Source organism: Gorilla gorilla, chromosome 10, assembly GCF_029281585.2.
Source record: "Gorilla gorilla gorilla isolate KB3781 chromosome 10, NHGRI_mGorGor1-v2.1_pri, whole genome shotgun sequence".
Taxonomy (NCBI): Eukaryota; Metazoa; Chordata; class Mammalia; order Primates; family Hominidae; genus Gorilla; species Gorilla gorilla.
This window is the reverse complement of record NC_073234.2, coordinates 69,948,224-69,955,449: the sequence shown is the minus strand read 5'-3', so window position 1 is coordinate 69,955,449 and position 7,226 is coordinate 69,948,224.

The window sequence follows — 7,226 nt, the reverse complement described above, 5'->3', positions numbered from 1 at the left end:
GCACTTTGGGAGGCCGAGGCAGGTGGATCACAAGGTCAGGAGTTCGAGACCACCCTGACCAACATGGTGCAACCCCGTCAAATACAAAAATTAGCCGGGCATGGTGGCACACGCCTGTAATCCCAGCTACTCAGGAGACTGAGGCAGGAGAATGGCTTGAACCTGGGAGGTGGAGGTTGCAGTGAGCCGAGATCGTGCCATTGCACTCCAGCCTGGGTGAGAGACTCTGTCTCAAAAAAAAAAATTAACTGCATTATGACAGACTTTTTTCCTTTTAACAATTGAAACTGGCATCCCAAGGATGCTCTAGATACAGTCATAAAGATAATGCTTACCGCATCTCTCATCACTGGCTTACTTGGAAAAGAACAACAAAAAAAAAGTTATAAAGAAGATCTGCCTGGACCAGGAGTGATAGCTCACATCTGTAATCTCCGCACTTTGGGAGGCCAAGACAGGAGGACTGCCTGAGGCCAGGAGTTTGAGGCCAGCCTGGCCAATATAGCGAGACCCCAGCTGTTAGAAAAAAGAAGAAGAAAATCTGCCTGATAAAGAGCTAAAGCAGCAGCCTCAAGCTGCTAGAGCCACAAGCGCCCCTGGAACTGTGCACTTAAATAGCATTGTCTTTGGCACTAGCATAACTGGGCAAAAGGAGCACCATCTCTGTAACCTATAACTTGAATGGTGCTTGCTCCCTTGGAGTTGTTCAAGGAGTCTAGACTGGCCAAAGCAGGCAACCGGCCTGGCTTAAATAACTATGCTTGGAACTTTGGGCCTTGAGGCTAAGAGGTGTGTTGTACTATTTCAGCATGTTTTATGAATTGGTTCCACAGAGCTGTTACAGCACAGCCAAATTTTACTCTTCAAAAAACATCCTAGGTATTTTATTCTCTTTGAAGCAATTGTGAATGGGAGTTCACTCATGATTTGGCTCTCTGTTTGTCTGTTATTGGTGTATAAGAATGCTTGTGATTTTTGTACATTGATTTTGTATCCTGAGACTTTGCTGAAGTTGCTTATCAGCCTGAGGAGATTTTGGGCTGAGACGATGGGGTTTTCTAGGTATACAATCATGTCATCTGCAAACAGGGACAATTTGACTTCCTCTTTTCCTAATTGAATACCCTTTATTTCCTTCTCCTGCCTGATTGCCCTGGCCAGAACTTCCAGCACTATGTTGAATAGGAGTGGTGAGGGCATCCCTGTCTTGCGCCCGTTTTCAAAGGGAATGCTTCCAGTTTTTGCCCGTTCAGTATGACATTGGCTGTGGGTTTGTCATAGATAGCTCTTATTATTTTGAGATACGTCCCATCAATACCTAATTTATTGAGAATTTTTAGCATGAAGGGTTGTTGAATTTTGTCAAGGCCTTTTCTGCATCTATTGAGATAATCATGTGGTTTTTGTCTTTGGTTCTGTTTATATGCTGGATTACATTTGAAGTCAGTGTGGCAATTCCTCAGGGATCTAGAACTAGAAATACCATTTGACCCAGCCATCCCATTACTGGGTATATACCCAAAGGATTATAAATCACGCTGCTATAAAGACACATGCACATGTATGTTTATTGCGGCACTATTCACAGTAGCAAAGACTTGAAACCAACCTAAATGTCCAACAACGATAGACTGCATTCAGAAAATGTGGCACATATACACCATGGAATACTACGCAGCCATAAAAAACGATGAGTTCATGTCCTTTGTAGGGACATGGATGAAACTGGAAACCATCATTCTCAGTAAACTATCGCAAGGACAAAAAATCAAACACTGCATGTTCTCACTCATAGGTGGGAATTGAACAATGAGAAAACATGGACACAGGAAGGGGAACATCACACTCTGGGGACTGTTGTGGGGTGGGGGGAATGGGGAGGGATAGCATTAGGAGAAATACCTAATGCTAAATGACAAGTTAATGGGCGCAGCACACCAACATGGCACATGTATACATATGTAACAAACCTGCACGTTGTGCACATGTACCCTAAAACTTAAAGTATAATAATAATAAAATTTTAAAAAAATCATCCTAGGTAGGCCTACCTGAAACAAATTAACACAGGAACAGAAAACCAAATACCACATATACTCATTCATAAGTGGAAGCTAAACCTTGGGTACTCACGGACATAAAAAGATGACAACAACAGACACTGGGGACTACTGGAAGGGGGAAGGTGACAAGGGTTGAAAAACTGTTAGGTACTGTGCTTACTATCTGAGTGACAGGATCATTCACACCCCAAACCTCAGTATCACACAATATAGCCAAGTAACAAACCTGCACATGTACTCCCTGAATCTAATATAATCATTCCTTCAAAAAATCATCCAGAGAGCCTATCTTGGCCACTCTCTGGATTTCAACATACTTTTTGTGCAGCTTAATTATATCTGGCATAGCTTCATGCCCTCTATACAATTTCCCAATCCTGGGATTTATGTGCTGCCAAAGCATCATAATCTTGTAGTGAATACATATTCTCCTTTAAGCACTGAAACCTAAGAAAGCTTTGAGCTTTTTTATGGGGGCAGAGGGGTGGCTGTTGATGTGAACTGTTTAAGACCTTTCCTGTGTTCATCAGAACTACAGATCAAAAAGTTTTCATTCTTAGTATATCCAATTAGACCTCATTCCTAAAGATTAAAGAACAAATGAGGGAACAAGTTTATCATTAGGTGCTTATCACTGTGCACCTATTATAGGCCAGGCCCTCTGTGATCCTCATTTTGCTCTTACTACAGCTGTGTTTGGTATTATTTCCTCCACTTAACAAAGGAAATGAGCTCAGAGAAAAATTATCAAAGATCATAAAGCCAGTAAGTAGCAAAACCAGGATTTAAATTCAAGTCTCCTGACTCTAATTCCATTGTTTATTCATCTATGCCCTGGTGATATTAACTAATAAGCTCACGTGCCAAACATAACCCTTACCCCCATCCACTACATACTTACTTCTGAATAGAAAATAAAAGTCACACACAATTAAATGACAAGAAAAAAGCCCCACAATCTTAGTATGCTACGATTCTCAAAAAGGACTTCACGATTCTAGCCACATGATTTCTCAAGCATCAAGGGACTACTTAGAACACTTAGTAGGGCCTTGTACGTAGGTGCTCAATGAAAGGTTGTTTTAAAAGTCTCACAGTTTTACCCCACAGATTATTTTGTTCATTTACAAAAGAAAAGATATTTACTTTAAAATGGAAAAAGATCTGGCGATCTTAACCCAGCGATTAATCTTAGCATCACCAACAGTGGGACAACCTGACACAGTGTGCTTCTTGACATGATGCGGTAACAGAGGCACCACACAATCTATGCTATATCCTTGCCAAAAGTAAAATCCACATCTACTAAGAAAACAACCAAGCCTGGACAACATAGTGAGACCCCATCCCTACCAAAAAAGAAGTTAGCCAGGCATGGTGGCACAGGCCTGTAGTCCCAGATACTCAGGAGGCTGAGGCAGGAGAATTGCTTGAGCCCAGGCATTCAGGGTTACGGTAAGCTATAATCATGCCACTGCACTCCTGCCTGGGAAAAGAGGGATATTCTGTCTCAAAATAAAAAATAATAATAAAACATAGCCAGAAAAATCCAGGATAGGGGATATTTTACAAGACAATTGGCTTAGACACTTCAAAATGTTCATTGCCATGGGCAGAAAAAGCAGAGGACTATTCTAGACTAAAAGAGGAAAGATATAACCAAAAGTATGCCTGAACCTTGGACTAGACCCTGGATGAGGAGAAAATGTTTTAAAAGACACTTTGGGATGACAGGGACAATTTATTCCATACAGATCTATCATATTGGATATTGAGTTATTCTTAATCAGCTCAGATATGGCAATGACATTATGGCTAGGGAGGAGAATATTCTTATTCCTAGATGAATGTGTATTTAGGGGTGAAGTATCATGGTGTTACAATTTACTTTCAAATGATTCAGCAAAAGAAATTAGATAAAGCACATGTGGTAAAATGTTGCATTTGTGGATCTAGGTGAAAGTTATACTATTATACTATTCTTTCAACTTTTCTGTGTACTTAAAATTTCTTCAAAGTATTTTTTAACATTCTTGAATAAAATTCATCAAGAAAGTTGGGATAAATTCAACTCTTCTATGAATATGATTTCTGAAAATACCAAGTTGTAAGCAATCAATCAATATAAATGTTTATTGTGACCCTGCTATTAATATATCCTAATCAACCCCTCTGGGAGCTGCAGTGGTGACTAAACAGTGCTTCATGCTCTCTTGGAACCCATGTAGCATGTTATTTTGTACGTGTGTGTGTTGGAAGAAAGAGGAATTATTCTGGAATGCTTCCCCAAGTGATGCCTCAGCTTAAACCTGAAGCATAAATAAGTAGGTGTTGCCTAGTTATAGGATGGTGGGGAAACGGGTCAGAGAAAACAAACAGGTGCGAAGGCACTAATGATGGAGTTGGCCAATCTGGAGAGTGAGAATATTTACTCCTACTGCTTCCTCCAGGCCCCCACTGTTTTTAGATAGTCTGTTGGTCTCCTGGTTCCATTAACCAACTCCCTCTATTCAATCTTCAGACCCAGGAGTAGTAGTAACAGGACTCCAATGTTACTAGTCCCAAGAACTAAACTCATCCTGAGGTTTCCCTATACCCTACATACAACTTTGTAAAGGTCCCTTTATTAAACTTTCCTCAAATTATCCAATTTCAGTAAGCCATCTATTTCCTGCCAGCAGGACTGATAAAAATCTCTAGAGACAGATATGGGAGATGTCTGCATATTTCATATGGTATCTGGGACCATGGAATGGAGATAATCTAGGAAGAAGGCTGAAGATGAAGCCTGGGCCAGTGAGCATCTGAGGTCCAAGGAAAACCTAGAAAGTGTGTTTTCAACCAAGAGTATTTCAAGAAAGAAACTGTCAATGGTATTAAGTACTGTGGAGAGGCTGGGTAAATAAGATAAAGGCTTTGGAATGTCCCATGAAGAAGCCATCAGTGACAGATCAACATTGAAGAGATTTGTAAAGTTAATTGGAGGCCGAGTATACACTTACTTTGAGGGGAAAAAAAAAAACAGTATGGCCAGGCATGGTGGGTCACACCAGTAATCCCAGCACTTTGGGAGGCTGAGGCGAGCAGATCACTTGAGGTCAGGAGTTCGAGACCAGCCTGGCAAACATGGCGAAACGCTGTCTCTACCAAAAAATACAAAAATTAGCCAGGCATGGTGGCACATGCCTGTAATCCCAGCTACTCGGGAGGCTGAGGTGGGAGAATCCCTTGAACCCAGGAGGCAGAGGTTGCAGTGAGCTGAGATTGAGCCACTGCTCTCTAGCCTGGGCTACACAGTGAGACTCTGTCTCAAAAAAAAAAAAGAAAAGGAAAGGAAAAAAGAAAAAGTATAATTTTTCAGGTTTCCATTTTAACTCTACCAGGAACTTACTAAATAATTTGAGATTTTTTAGTTTTAATTATTTTGAGATTTAAATTTAAATGTAAGCAAAAACAATCTTTCTCTTTTATTTGCAAAAAGCCAATACCGGCTGGGCGTGGTGGCTCACGTCTATAATCCCAGCACTTTGGGAGGCTGAGGCAAGTGGATCACCTGAGGTTAGAAGTTCAAGACCGCCTGGCCAACATGGTGAAACCCTATCTCTACTAAAAATATAAAATTGGCTGGGCGTGGTGGCGGGCGCCTGTAATCCCAGCTACTCGGGAGGCTGAAGCAGGAGGATCGCTTGAACCCAGGAGGCAGAGGTTGCAGTGAGCCGAGATCACGCCATTGCACTCCAGCCTGGGTAACAAGAGCAAGACTCTGTCTAAAAAAAAAAAAAAAAAAAAAAGCCAATACCTGGAGACACAGTTAAGCTAATGTAAGCCATAGAAGTTTAGAGAATAAATGCTGTAAAACAGAATAAATCATTTTCCCCTTTCAGATAAAGAGCAGGCTTTCGCAAAAAAATCTTTTGTCTCTCTCTAAACTGAATGACTAAGTTCTTTCATGCTAAAGCTTGCAACTAAGTTTGTCTAAGACCCCTCAGTCAACATACAATAACAAGCAGTTTCTAACCAGGGTGTAAGGTATTTGATACCTAAAGCATTCTCATGACTACAACGAGTAACCAAACTCCACAGCTTGAGAAATTGTTAGACAGAACCCGCAGATCCCTTTCTTTGAGAACATGAGCCTGTGAAATTATCTATCTTTGATCTAATTTGGCTTTCTCCTCCCTTCCGAGTTCACTGAACATCACACAAAAATGATTGCCTGGCCACTACAATGCTAAATCTGGGGCACTAGGAAACTGTTCTACGGACACTGAATAGAAGAGGCTCCCAGGGTACCTTCTATTGTTCACTGCAGAGCAGCCACCTTGATGAATTGTTTTAAGATATCGTTTCACTAAACCTCCAGCAGTTTTCTCTACAAAAAGACAGATAATAGGTACTTTGAACATTATCAAAATTAAAAAACAAAATTTGATTTAAGTTAAAGATCAACGTATCTGCAAAAGTTAAACTTGCCCCTCATTTCAGCCTTCAGAAAGAAGGGAGGCAAGAAGAGACCCAGGGAATAGTTTCCAATGAGGGTTAGGACAGCATTACTATAGCAGACAGGAGACAGTTTAGAGAACAAAGGCTTTCAAATAAGAAAAGCAGATTCTTTCATTCAAGTTACATGACCTCCTGGCACCTCCTCTTACCGGTAAATAGATTTCTTTTTACTTTGCAGGGTTACTTAAACAATGTTTAAAAGTGTCTGGCCCAACAGTAGGTCTTTTCCTTTCTTTTTTTTCTTTGGAGGTGGAGTCTCGCTCTGTCACCCAGACTGGAGTGCAGTGGCCCGACTCAGCTCACTACAACCTCTACCTCCCAGGTTCAAGCAATTCTCCTGCCTCAATCTCTCGAGTGGCTGGGACCACAGGTGCATGCCACCATGCCTGGCTAATTTTTTTATTTTTAGTAGAGATGGTGTTTCACCATGTTGGCCTGGTTGGACTTGAACTCCTGACCTCAAGGGATCCACCCGCCTGGGCCTCCCAAAGTGCTGGGATTACAGGCATAAGCCACAGTGCCCAGCCAGGGTTTTTCATATTGTGAGAGCCATTTTTCTTTTTACTTGCTACACAAAGCATTTGCATTGTAGGGCGAGACGACCAATTTAAAGAGATTCAGTTAAAAAAAAAAAGCTGTGACAAACTCTAGGTGCCTTCC